We start from the raw sequence: 14371 nt of genomic DNA on the forward strand, positions 1-14371 counted from the left end.
TGTGTGTGTGGTGCACCTCAATGCCAGCCTATGAACCAATGGCAAATGGGTGACAATCTCAAAATTGCAAGCTTGTAACTATAGCAGTGTCCAGAATGCCTGTTCTCTGCCTTACGGGTTCATACTTTATTTTAGTGATCCTCTTGTCTTTGGTCAGTCAATTATATCGGTACATGGAACATCACAGTCTGATACGACTTTTATGAATAAGAAGGACATCTTTGACAAAACGGCTTTTAAGTAGCACTAGGAACACCTGTCATTTGAAGGATCTGAGGTTTACAGAAGTCCCCATCTGTAGTTACATGTGATGTGGCAGCCACAAGCTCAGCTCACTGAGAGAGAGGATAGCTTTTGTCACTTCCCTTGAACCTGACTGGTCAGGACTTCCATTTGCCAGGTGGGGAACTTGCTCTGGGTCAGTTCAGGATTTCCCCATCTCCCATATAATGCAGGAGTGATGACATCAGACAGGACTGGGTCCCGGCTGATAGCCAATATTCATGACGATTCAGAGTTCTCCAGCATTCTAAGCTCAGGACACCCAGGCAGCCATCAGCTCAAGGGCCTTGTAGTAATGACCTGGGCTGAACAGAGTATCTCACAGCCACTTACTTTTCTGGGCAGCTCTCACACATGCATGATCCACGCAGGAGAAGAAAGACCCACACATGCATTCCCACTTTGGAACAACACTTTAGGACCACTGTGGTGACGTCTGAGGCCTCCCTGTGGTCCACAGAGGCCTTCCTTGATACCACTCCATAGCTCAAGTCTGTCTCCTACCCAGCTCTACTCTAGGATTGGATGTTTTAACCAGAGGTTGTGTCCTGGCCCTGTGCAGAGGTGGAAGTCCTTCTACCACACCCCCTGTGAACTTGCTGGGTGTTAATGAACAGACAGATGCAGTTAGTTCAGAATGGACACTCCGGAGACACACTGTGCATTACTAAGCCAATTCTGATGTCATTAGAGGTAGCATTTATGGACCAGATATCTCTGCCTCTGTACCTCAACTTTCTCATCTGTAAAAAAGTGGTGATAATACTATTCCCATCACACCAAAAAGGGGAGAAAAAAGGAAAGAGATGAGAGCATGCATTAAACAGTCTAGCATGAACGTTCTGAGTGAATGCTGGTTGTTCTATAACGTACACAAGCCTTTGTGCTTTCTACGGGGTGTCCTGACCAGTTTTAACATGACACAACTTAGAGTCGTCCAAGAGAAGAGCTTCAATGGAGGAGTTGCCTAGATCAGACAGGTTGGTGGGGAATATGTTGACTATTACTTGATGTAAGAAAGCCCAGCCCATGGTGGGTGGTACCCTCCTTAGGAAGATGGTCAGGGTTAGGGTCAGAGTACATGACAGGTGCCCACAAGCCAACCAGCAGGCAGCACTCCCTACAGCCCCTGATGCACTTCGTGGATGGGAAGGGATTTAATGCTGTGTGGAATGGCCCGTAGACCTGCCTTCGAGTTCCTGCCTTGATGCCTTCAGCGATGCACTGTGACTTGGAGTTGTAAGTAAACCTGAATTGCTTATGGTCGGGCAGTTTTATCACAGCAACAAAAATGAAATGTGAACAGAGGGCGAAACTTGAGAAATTCAACTGCCCTGAAAAGACCTCACGTGTCCCCTCCGTCTTTGCTTCTGAGACAATGAAATTGAAACAGCCTCAGAGACCATGTAAAAGGAAGATCAAGCAAGGGGCAAAAACATTATCCTGTTATCCAGACCGAGATCTTTTTGCATTGAGGTAAGCACTTCCCACACAAACCATGGCTCAGTTACCCCAAGGGAAGATTTTCTTTGCAGTCAGGGATCCTAATATTTGGCGACTATTTTCAGATCTGCCAAGTGCTTCTAGTCAAACTTCAAGCTCTGAAGCTTTCACTTAGGCTACGCCAAATCGGGAGAAATAGGAAGGTGGGAGAAAGGACTGCTCTGGACGAATCAAAACAACACGTAAGCAAAGTCCTTCAGTGGAAGAGAAGGAAACAGGGAGTGGGCTTTTGCAAATTTACCAGTGACTCTGACCTGTGAGACCTGGTTGTGATTGGAACTTGGGTGGACTGCGAGGACTCTTAAGAGGTTGCTGAGGAAAGCTCTGCATATATAGCTGTAAATAAGACCTGTCCTGATTGGACAGCACCATCCTCTGAGCTGGAAGTTTGGACAAAAAAAAAAAAAAAAAAAAGGAAAAGGAACAAGCAAGCCCTGAGTGAAGTCAGTGTCCCCTCCCTCTCTCTTCCTACCCATTCCCACCACCATGATGTTCTGTCCAAACACATGTGGCCCAGTTACCAGGGACTGGACCCCTGAAAGCATGAGTCAAAATAAATTCTCTCTCCTCTATTTTAAGTTGTTTATGTCACAGTGAGGAGCCAGATTATACACACACTCCCTAACTTGAAAATTGCTTTCATAGTCTTGGACCCCACTCCCCCCGCATCCTCCCCCACCCCCCTGCAGCAAAGCAGTTTCTCTTTTCTCCTCGGCAGGTGCTTATGATGCTTAACTCTCACCTCACGAGAAACCTAACCTCTCTGGAGTAAACCAGAAGCACAAGGACTCGCCAGTTAATTGAAAAACAAGTCTGAGATGCTTACTTACCCCTGCTAACCTCTCACATGTACGAATCATCCCATTCTAAAGCCAGCAACTTCAGGGGATGGCACCGTATTGACAATATCGCTAGACGTATGGCTTGGCTTTGGAATAAAATATTTATAATCCCTCTCTGGGGGAAGTGGGCTTAGCAGAATGAATCCACGGGCTCCGGCTCTCCTGAGGTATTTTTCTCATTCTCCCTGGCACGGATAAAATCTAAACTGTACTTAAGAAACGGTGTTAAATGTGTTAGTTGACTGAATCTGGCATTTATAATGCAATTTAGCAAAGTTTTATATTGACAGCATGACATTTTTAAAGGGCCCTTTCTGATTAACAAGGTTCAGAATCACTCCCCTGATTATGCTCAGGGAGGAGTATAAAATGCTACAGGCTCTGAGAGCAATGAATCGGGGCTCTGTTAGCATTAGACGCATTTTGCTTTCGTAGTGACCATTTCCAGGGAGGATCGGGGTGCGACTGCATGTTTTCCTGATGGAAGAAAATCTGTTTTCTCATTTGAGAGGGGCGGGGGAAGGGGGGACCCCTATGGGGAACAGGGCTCAGTAGTCAGAGGAGATGCATAGGCTCCAAGTCAAGGCCAGGAAACATCTCCATGAAAGATCAGTGTTGCCTCCTGTTGTCCCACCTAGACAAAGCCTGTGTGAGAAGAAGGCAAGCATGCATCCAAAGGGCAAATTGGGGAAGGTTTGGATTTATCATCGCTCTATTAATGTTCGTGCGAGTGTCTCTTGCTTATATACTAAATATGTAACAGTTTCATTTGGACTTCACCGTGGGAAGGAAAACACACCAGGAGTCCTCGGACCAATGGAACAAAGGCAGCGTCAGAGGGTAATAAAAATTATCCCAGCTTTGCCCAGAGCAGACTGCACTGTGAAAGTTCTAACGTCTTGTCATGATGCTCTTAGCAACCACCTCCCCAGCAGCTGACCAAGCGCAAGGAGCTGTTAAGGGCACTGCAGCCTTCATGTGTGTGTATAAATATTCATGCATTTCTTCTCTAGCCATTGTGTTGTTCAATGTTCAATGGCGTAGGAGACCAACACCTCAGTCCATCTCTAAATCCCCACAGCCTGAACTAAAGCCCTGTACCCTTTCCACGGGAAAACAGCTCTCCCCTCCCAGCCCCACGGTCTGCTCACAGTCTACTCCCCACCCATGGATTTGGATTTAGGTACTGTGTGTCCATGGAGCCCTTTTGGGACTCTTTTATTCCGTTGAGCACCACGCCGTCACTCCTGCATGTCATGGCATGGGTCAGAGCTGCCTTCTTGTCAACACTGAATGGTTTCACTGGAAGCAGTGCACTTCGCCAACCCTTTGCCCATCAACAAACACTTGGGTCGTGTCCCCCTTTTTGCTCTGGCAGGAGCACATAAACAGGAGAGCACACGCGTGTACCTATATGTGTGCAAACTGCCTTACCTTTGGTTGTGGTGGTGACCCTCTAGCTGAGATGCTGCGCCCATTTCCCAGGTGAGGGAAGGAATGCCCACAGAGATAAACTGCCTCAGCCCGTACTCCTGGCTGGTGGCAGTTCTGGGGTTTGAAGTCATGTCTCCTCGCCGTCCTCCTCACTTCTGTCCCCTGGTTCAGTTCCATCCATCCATGTGTGATGTCCACTCCGTGATAGCACTTGGCTGGGTGGCAAGTGTCACTCAAAGAGGCAGTCATGTGGCAAGTTTTCCTACTGAGGAACTGAGAAGAACCTGCCAGGATGTAATATTCTAAGCTGTCAGGCTCCAATATTTCAAGCTTCCAGAGAGGTCTGAGATGTCACGTGACCCTCCCTCAGCTGACAGACGATTAACGACCTGTAAAACTGGCTGTTGATGCCTGCACATATCAGTATACTGGAGACTGTCTTATCAGAGGAGTGGAACACATGTCAGCTAACCAGAGATTCTGGGAGGGCAGCCCCACCCTAGGGAGGAGGTATAGTGGCATCTGGGTATTGCTTTCCCCACTACAGTTCATTCAACACAGGCTTGGAAAAATGGAAACTGGGATTTCATTTCTGGACTGTGAACTCTCACTTGTATTTTGAGAATACCATCTGTTCTGACTAATATAAAAATTTAATGTGTTTGAATACCTATAGGCAGGTCAAACAAAATGATTCTATTTGCTGATTGATTGATTGATTGATTGATTGATTTGGATATAGAGTCTCTTGTAAGAGCTCAGGATACTTTCTGACTCTCTGCCTAGCCAATGATGACCTATGCTTCTGACCCTCCTGCCTTTATGTACAAATGGAACTATATAACTACATCTGATTTATTCGGTGCTGGAAATGGAACCCAGGGCCTTGTGCGTGCTAGGCAAGACACTGTCCCAACTGAGTGACATCCCCAACTCCAGATTCTACCACTATCATTTTGTTTCAAAACCAGAAAGAGGGAGCAGTAGACAGAAATCGCGAGTGAAGGTTTGAGCCAGTTGCTGCCTTCCCTCTTCACCCGGGTGTGTCCATGCGGGCGGGAGTCAGGTAGAGGGGTTTCACTCAGAGACACTGCAGGAAATACCCTGGGGTTATTTCTCCCAAAGAAAAACAGGGAAAACTATCCTCTCTAACATGCTAAGTCTAAGATTTAGCTTCAGAATTAACAGAAAGTGAACATTTTCTTCACTTACTCACGTATTCACCTAATATTCATTTTTTTTGGGGGGGGGGGGTCCTAGAACAATAGCAAAGGACAGTCACAGAATGAAAGTCTCACCTGGAAAGGACCAGTGTTTCTTTTCCCAAACACCAAGTACCAAAGCCACACTGCCTAGGAGGCTAAAGCATAAGGCGTTTATCGTTTGGACAGATAAATGATCAGCTGCCGATGGATGAATGGGTATCCAGTACATGCAATGTCTCTGATGTCCCCCATCTCAGAGCAAGGAAAGGGACCTAACGTCGGGGACACTAGCAGCAGAAACATATCCAAAAGAAACTGTAGGCAGTAAGAACCCTGTTCTATTGTGGGATGTTATTGAGGGTGAAGGGCCTCAGACCCTAGTTGTAATTTACTTCAAGAGTGGGGCACATATTTCTCATGGCTATGCTGCTCAGTGACTTGGGGTTAAGGCAAAACCTAATCCTTTCTGTTAATTCTGAAGCTAAAAATGTGACTTAATTAATGGAGGATTGGAAACAGGCTCACTAGGAAGTTCCAAAGATTGTTGTCAGCACACTTCTTAGCCCAAGTCAGCAGAATGGGAGCTATGATGAGAAAGAGGAAGCTTCACTTCGGAGAGGAAGCCAGCGACCGATTTATCCAGTGAGGGCTTTGAGAGCTGGATTCATGGCTCACATGTTGCCCTTTCTAAGGTTAGGTGATGAAGTCTGTTCTAGAAGCTTCATATGTATGAACGTAATGAACAAATGCAACTGGTCTGTGGGTTGTAAAAGGGATGCTGATGCCCTTGGAGGCTAAATGGCTTGTCCAAGGGCACACACAGGGGTTGTAGAGCCCAGGCACAGTCATTCTATGTCCCACAGCCAGTAAGTACTAGCCTGCTTCCTCCCACTGCTGAGTATTTACCTTGCTCAAAAGGGCAGCCTGGCATGTTTTAAGGGAAAGATAAAAAGGTTGACCCTTAATTTTCCCCCTTGAAAGTAGATTTGTTCATTTCCTTGGGTACTGGAAAGAAGAGTGTGCAAATTAATGTGTGTGTGCGTGCCTGGTTTTGCCTTTTACGGTTGCTTATTATTCTTAATAGGGTGGCTGGGAGAAGGGAAGAGAAGGGAAGGAGGAACACGTTTCAGAAGCGCAAGGTAACCTGTCTGCAGCTCCCCTCGTGGGCCCCTGTAGGTGGCATAGTGAATTCCTGCTATGGTTTGAAGGACTCCTCAACAAGTTTGTGTGCGGAAGCAAGTTCACTTGTTAATGGTAACAGGACGTGAGGCCTTTGGGAAGTAATCAGGGTAAGGTGAGGTCACAAGGTGAGGTGGTGTTGGTGGCTTTGTGAGACCATTCAGAGCAGTGGTTAGCATTCTCTCCGGCCGTGTCATGAAAGACACTTGGCAGCTAGCTCCACACTCTTGGATTTCCCAACCTGCAGAACCAAGAAAGGCACTCCTTTTCTTTATAATTTACCCTGAAACAGTATTTTCTTACAAGGATAGGAAACGCACTCCAACTCCCTTGGTCCACAGCTCCTCTGATAATGTGAGCATATAGTGATCAGAGGTCAGAGACCAAGCCCTAGAGTCAGATTTCTCATAAATATGGGTCAGGGTATTGAACTCAGGTCATCAGGCTTGACCTTAACTGACCTGTCTGAGCAGCCCTGATTATACTTCTTTTTGGCCATTGCTCCTTACTTACTTGTTTTTTTAAGAGCAGAAGCCAGTTTGCAGATGATATTGACTGACGTTGCATAGGCAATATCTCAGCTGTCCTTGGAAATCGCAGTCTTCTCACATCCTCGAAATCAAAGAATAAACATCTCCTCCCATCCAGCCCCCTTCCCCAAAGAAAGTTTTTAGCCTCGAGTTTCTCTAACAATGTATTGGGACCCGTGTTAGTCAGATTTCTGTCACCATAGTAAAGTACTTGAAGACATTAACTTACGAAAACAGGTTTATTTGGACTTACAGTTTCCAAGTTTCCAATTCAGGAGGAGGCCAATCCTTTGCCTTTAGGCCTCTAGTGGGAGCCAAATTGTTACAACAGGATGCACATGGTAAAGTAAACTGCCTATCTCACTGACAGAAGCAAAGGAGAAAGAGGCCAGAGTCTCCCCCACCCAAAAAAACTCCCTTCAAAGGCACACCCTCAGAAATGCCTATGAGAAAGTTTAATTTACAAAGTAGTCACAGTAAAAAAAGAAGTAACATTTAAATAAGCCATTTTAGCAATACACCATAATAAAGGTTATAGGAACAAAATATCCTACTGTCCTATGCTCACCCTTCTGTTTCTGTGAGATGACGCGGTAGTAACTCCTTTGGCATACCTGAACTGCCACTGTCACTATTCTTTGGTGTTTGGGGTGCACTCTTAAACAAAAAGGAGGCTGCTTGATCTGTCAGCCAAATGATGGCTGGGGAAGTAGTGCGCACAGTGTGACTGCAGCGGACAGGAAGGGGAACCATTGCTCAGGTGACAAGAGGCCATCACGACAGCGTGAGATTTCTCCACGAATTCCAGAATGCTATGCAATTAAAACCCTGCTAACTGTTTATTTCTGGAAATTTCTATTTGCATTGTGTTTGGAACACAGTCAACTCTTGGGGTCTGAAGCTTCAGGAATTGACACCAAGTGGCTGTTGTACAAACGTCCAGAAGACAAGAGTTTTTGCTCCATTAGTTCACCAGGGTACATACAGCTTCCAGAGCAGTGCCCAGCTAGTAGAGATCCTTAAAATTACATACTGGATGAATATTTGCCAGACTAATGAATACTCCGAGGATATAATGGCTTCAGAATCAACTGGTTTAGGACCCAACCCCCACATCTACCTCACTTGCTATTTTCCCCTCATAAATTACGTATCTTGTTCTGTATCATTCTCTTCATCCTACAGTAAAGAAAACCCCAGTGACACCAGGGATGATCTTGTTGTTTATGAATGGCATATACAAAGATTGTATGCCTTGGAGCCTTAGGTACTGGGATTAAGGACCTGGAGTTAAAGCACCTGGCAGACTCCTCTTAGAGCACAGTACCATTTTATGCTGAAACTGAATATGTAACGTGTCACACATCATATAACATCTCAGTATGGAGACGGAGTCCAGGACATGGGAGTCTAGCTAGAGCTACCCAAGTCATGTATCCCTGTGACCCTGTCTGTGCCCCTGTGACAAATGATCCTCATTGGTTCACTGTTGTCCTCACAATCAGTTAGTCAGATGTCACACTTCCTCCTATCTCTTCCTTTCTCTCTCTTCCTTCTCCTTTGTGGTTTCAGGCCAGACCTATCTAGAGAGTACATACCTACCCTTAGTGGGAATTGATTAGCTACAGTCTCCAGATGGGCAAAGCTTCATGTTTCGGCCTGTGAGGAAAAGAGGACAGTATATACCAACTGTATGTATATACATATCCCTCCTGAAAGATCAAACTATTCCCACCACATCCCCACTGACAGTTTGTTTGCACTAGTGTGGCTTAGGTATAATTTGTACCAGTATAAATATTACTTTAGCTTTACTGCTAATTATATCAACATAAACTTAATTTATACTGATAATCACCACCATAACGTGTTGCTGCCAAACATCCCCAATGATATTTTTATAGCACAGTGTACACTCAGCCATTAGTAATCACAGAAATGTGCCCATCACTCATTATAATCCTGGCTAAAGGATCTCCCTAATTGTTATTTTCCTGAAGTCCACAGGAAGCAAGAACACCGGGAAACCAGACAAAGTCCACCGATTTATTAAAAGAACCTCTTGTTTCCACAACATTCTATGGAGTTAAGTCCAGGCTGAAAAGGAAGGCCCATCCTCCCAGTATGGCACAAGTATGTTCCCAACTTCTGAAGTTAGTTTGGGGCACATGAATTGAACCACAAACTTTCACATTCAAATGCCAAATAGCGCTTATCTCCAGTGACATGCCACCTCTAAACTCTCATGTCAGGATTTTTAAAAATTCTGCTGCTTCCTGTGAACTCGCCCTATCCTTTAATGTAAGGTGTCTGGATAGAAATGACGTAGCACATGCACGGTTTTCTATCCTCTGTGGTTCCAGGGCCCATGGAGGGGGTCTTAGAACACCATATGGTTCCCCGGCACCATATGTAGACATATGGAGTTCTGTAACACGTCATTCACAGTTGATGAAAGCCCTTCCCCCATAGTAGGACTATGTGGGTGAACAAGCTCTTACAGGAGGCGTACCGTGCTCTTATGCCTATCTCTATCTTTTCACTTAAGAGATTCAAAGTGGCTCTGTGATTTAAGTTCGTCCAAGTCATTCCTTGGATGGCCTCCTGTGGAAAGTCAGTGGACCACTGTGGCTATCACCTTGTCCCCACTTTTGCACCATGAGGCACCAGGCTTAACTTTGCTTAAAGGACGCCCCATCCAATCCTCAGTGTGTATTACTCTCACACAGAGGCTCCTTCCCCAGACTCCAGGCATGATGCATGTGGGGTAGAATATTAGAATATGAGAGTATTCTTCTCCATCACAGTGAAAGGTCTGTGAGTGAACACATGAGCCAATCTAGTCAGTCAAATTGATTGAGATACGAGCTTAGGAAGCGAACTGTTTTTCTCCTCTGTGCCAATTAACTGGCTCATAAGAAGATGGCTCGTAGAGGGATCTCCCTGACCCTAGTGGAAATCCCAAAAATGGAACATTTTATTGAAGATTGCTAGGGAAATTGAGAGAAGGAGAGCAGCCTCCAGGACTTCCAAGCTCTCAAATAACATTGCACGGGAGACCGGCTCTGTTCCTGATGTCTAAATGAGATGTGTCAAGAATCTATTTTGCTCAATGCCATTAGGGGCTTACTTACTGTCATGACCAAAACACTTCCTGTTGGATGCAGGAAGTAAGTAGATATTGAGATGATTAGACCCATTCTAAGATGGAAAGATGGGCAGAAAGTATGAGTCATATGGATTAAATACAGAGAACGGCATATCCTACATATTCTCTTACCGTTTGAGTGCAAAATAGTCCCTGCAGGCTCATGTGTTCCCGCTCAGAATTCCCGTTCCCCACTCGGAACCATACTTGCCACCATACTTGGAGGCTGCGGACCCTTTAGGACCTGGGACCTCACTGAAGGGAGCAGGTTGCTGGTGGGAAGTGTAGTCTTACAGTTCACAGCTCAGTCTTATCTCCAACTCCTCTGTTTTCTGGTCCACCAAGATGTGAACAAGCAGCCTCAAGGTCCTGATGCCGCAGCTCCGAGCTTCCAAGATGTCTGCCGTGATTCCTCGGCCATGACGAGTTGCAGCCTCCGAAAGCCTGAACTGAACCACAGTCTTCCTCTTTAGCGTTCCTTCGGCCGGGTATTTGCTATGGCAACCAGAGAAGTTTCCAGAACCTCATGAGCCTTCCAACCTCGAAGTTCCCTGTAAGCATAGAGGAGTATTAACAACGCTTTAAAACCCGGCACGGATTCCTGGTATAGTAACCGGTGTCTTTTATTTTTCAAATATTTCTGAGTCTCCAGAGGATTCCCTAGCAAAGAAAGCAAGTCTCTGGGTGGACAAACAGAAGCCTCGGGGGAGGTGCGAGGAATCGGTGCGGGGGTGGGGGGAATCTACAGTGAATTCAGAAGAGTTGCGGGGAAACAGAAAGAAAATGTGAGAAGCCAGATTCATACAATTCTCTCGTCCTTAAGAAGTCGAGCTAAATATGTGTGCCAAGCTAAATATGTGTGAGGAAAATCAAATCCTGAGGGCTTTTGAAGATGCCATTTTTCATCTCTGAATCTGTTCTCCCAGCATCCCACCTGCTGCTCAGTGCAGTGCCGAGCATGTTATCTGTCATGGTCCCCCCAATTAGCACTTTGAATGTAACCACAACAATGGGGACTGTGCCCTCTATCTGCCATGGGCGGGCTTGGTTTCCACAATTAAGCTGAAGTTCAGGTTTTGGGTAAAAACAGGCAAGGACTGTGACAGGGAAGGGAGTACTTATTCATTAGCTCATGCTAATGGGCGCTAGCTAGAACCAGTCCTGCCACCAGCTTGCGGGTGTGAGAGCCAGGCATACAGTGTCACTCTGATCTCAAGAGTGTCTGCAGGTTTATTTCACAACACTGTTGAGGTCTGGTAGTTATCTAATCAGGAGCAGTTTTAAGGGGGAAAAAAGGGATAATTTGTTTTAAGTGCCAGCCTTCAGTCTCCGTATTCTATGAAACAGTCATTAATTATCAATACAAGGCTGATGGCATTATTACGAGGCCTGTGTGCTTACACAGAGACCGTTTTCCTTGGATGGCACTCAGTGCTTGGTGAGTGTAGGGAAAATAATTATCTTTTATTTACGTAAGGCAAACGGTAATTATCACATCAGTCTGATAGTTCTGAAAAGATAGGTCATTGCAAAGAAAGAGTTGGACCGAGTACAGTCGTCTCCCACTATAGCATCCATATTCCGGCTTAGATAACACAATCCTTACATGCTCAGGACTCGCACTAAATCGCTCAGTGTTAGCATAGAATCTGTGTACAGCCTCCTGTGGGCTTTAAGTTACCCCTTGGTTACTTAGGACACCTACTACAACGCTAAGGCTGTTTCAATAGCAGTTATCCTATATTGTTTAAGGAGTAATGATAAGAAAAATCAGTATGCACTTCGGACCTTTGTTTTTTCAAATATTTTCAAGCCTTGGGTGATTTGGTCCCAGAATGAGGAATCTATAAGAGCAAGCTCCATCTGTACCACACTGGGCAATACTGGATGTGGAACAAATGATGCTCGTGACTGAACCAGTAAACGTGGAACTATTGGGTGCTGGGGCTGGAGAGACAGGTCAGGCAACAAAAGTGTATACCGGGTAACCCTGAGAACCTGAGATCCCCAGAATCCATGCAAATGAACAAACAACCAGGCACGCTGGGAGGTAGTATACAGGGAGATAGATACCTAGGGCTCACTAGACACCCATGCTAGAGGAATCAAAGAGTTCCAGGCCATCAGTGGCCTCTCAGGACCCTGCTTCAAAAAAGAGAAGAGAAGAGGAGAGAAGAGAAGAGAAGAGAACAGAACAGAACAGAACAGAAGAAAACATAGAATCCTTGTTTTTCTCACGCATTCACATGTACACATTTATATGTACTTGCACACGTATAACATGACCCCACACACATGTACTGGGTACCCACCAAGTCTCAAGTGTTGTGTTTGATATTAAACAAAGCAGGTCTCCCCCGGGCTTCTGCCCACTTGAGTTCTTTTGGCAGTGGGGAATTAGGTCTCAGGAGACAGAGTTCAGGGCTGTGTCACACAAAGGAAAAGTTGTAATGGAGCATTTGCTACTTCACACCATGTCACGGACTACCCCTCGTGGGCAGGTCCTCTGCACTTGGGCATTCGTGACCTAGAAAAGGTACTGAGGGTCATGTAAGCATCGTATTAGAGCATTTGGGATTGCAAGGATTAACCTCCAGGCATCGATGCAGACTTTGTTCTTTCTAGGTCAGTTGGATAAGGCAAGCGCACAGCCCCTGATCCTCTTTGCTCCAATTAGACCATTTTTTTTTCCTCTACTGCATTGCCAGAGATAGTACTCACCCTTGGCTCCAGTTAGGTGTCTTGCTGGGCCATACAAGGGAAAAGACAATGCTGGCCAATGACTGTAGAACGGACAGCTTAAAATATATAATCCAAGCATAACGAGTCATTTTTCAAAAACAAGAATGTGTGTGCAAGCCCACCGAACAGCCGTGAGGACTGTGCAAATCTACGGCGGCATTGAAGTCATGTGTCGTGGGGGCTGGATGGGTCATGGAGGTGGGACTCTGTTACAGCAGCTACACATGCGCTCTTTAATTGATGCTTCCATTTTACCTATTAATAACGTGGAGTCGAGTCCCAACTTCCCTCCAGAGCGCCATCTATTCCATATTAATTTATTAAAAGTACATTCTGGTCATTAGTGCTAGGCAGATTTATGAAAGCGGGTCAAGGTTCTACAGATCCGCGAGCCCCAATGTCCAGGCTGTACTATTATTTATCTGGAATCCTGGCCGTGTGCGTCCATCCTTGTAGGTACCTTCACTGGACGTTTTTTCTATCTCTTAATCTATTTCCCGTGGTGACACGGCTTTCCACCAACCTCTGACAGGTAGTCGTTGATACTGGTCGAGATTAACTTCAGCTTGGGCTCACAGGAAGTGTTCAGATTTTTGTGGAGGTGTTCATTAAACGCTCAGGGCATGCTTTAAGTTTCTTCATTTTTTCTCCAGTGATGAGCATTTGGGCATTTATTTATTTATTTATTTATTTATTTATTTATTTATTTATTTATGTGGACTGGCATTTTTACTACTTTCATTTTCTTTTTGTAGGTTATGTGCTGATTTAATGACAGTTGGCAACACCAGCTATAAAATACATTTCTAGAGGGAAAATCTTAATACACACTTAGAATCTTGCATGGAGTTCCTTTATTAACTATTTCATCAATGGACTGTAGGGGAAAAGGCCCCAAAGACTCCTTGCTTCCAACTAGCCATCTTAAGAAGTTATTAAAGGGCCAGCCCTTCATGATAGGCATGTGCTTTCCTTGAAGCAGGATGATCTAGCATAGAGTTATGACGTCGAGCACCGCTTCTCCAAAATGCATGAGATCAATGGTTTTGTATTTGGGGTTACTCTTCATCTTAAATCTATTAGTGGGGATGAGGGAAATGCAGAATTTTAGAAGTGGGACGGATTCATTTACAGTTTGACAGGGTGTAAAGGTTTCTTTAGTTAACCTCGGACTATGCCTCAGGCTTTACAGCAGACACTGTAAATACTGCAGAAGCAGCGTAAGTTACTTTCCTAACGTTTTCCTAAGTTAGGTGTGTGTGTGTGTGTGTACACACATTTGTGTGTGTGTGCTTGCATGTGTTTGTGTATGTGTGTTTGTGTATGTGTGTATGTTCATGTGTGTGTTCATGTGTGTTTGTGTATGTGTGTGTTCATGCATGTGTGTGTTCATGTGTGTTTGTGTATGTGTGTGTTCATGTGTGTATGTGTGTGTTCATGTGTGTTCGTGTATGTGTGTGTTTGTGTTCATGTGTGTTTTTGTATGTGTGTGTGTGTTCATGTATG

At 45.2% G+C, this 14371-nt stretch overlaps 2 long non-coding RNA genes across 5 annotated transcripts in view; one reads left to right on the forward strand and one right to left on the reverse strand.

Annotated features, from left to right (window-relative positions):
- Positions 1-2501: 2501 nt before the first annotated feature.
- Positions 2502-14371, reverse strand: part of LOC103694054 (uncharacterized) — a 30991-nt gene continuing 19121 nt past the window's right edge. For 2 of the 3 annotated variants that reach the window (XR_010059139.1, XR_010059140.1), the window contains one exon: positions 9008-10674. This is a non-coding gene — a long non-coding RNA (uncharacterized LOC103694054). Of the gene's footprint in view, positions 8635-9007; positions 10675-14371 lie in introns of those variants that run through there. The other variant, XR_010059141.1, reaches the window with a different exon arrangement.
- The window catches only part of LOC102550662 (uncharacterized), a 71467-nt gene continuing 65615 nt past the window's right edge, over positions 8520-14371 (forward strand). For both annotated transcript variants that reach the window (XR_005495440.2, XR_005495439.2), the window contains exons 1-3: positions 8520-8666; positions 8976-9108; positions 10469-10727. This is a non-coding gene — a long non-coding RNA (uncharacterized LOC102550662). The remainder of the gene's footprint in view (positions 8667-8975; positions 9109-10468; positions 10728-14371) is intronic.

Source organism: Rattus norvegicus, chromosome 17, assembly GCF_036323735.1.
Source record: "Rattus norvegicus strain BN/NHsdMcwi chromosome 17, GRCr8, whole genome shotgun sequence".
NCBI classification, from domain to species: Eukaryota; Metazoa; Chordata; class Mammalia; order Rodentia; family Muridae; genus Rattus; species Rattus norvegicus.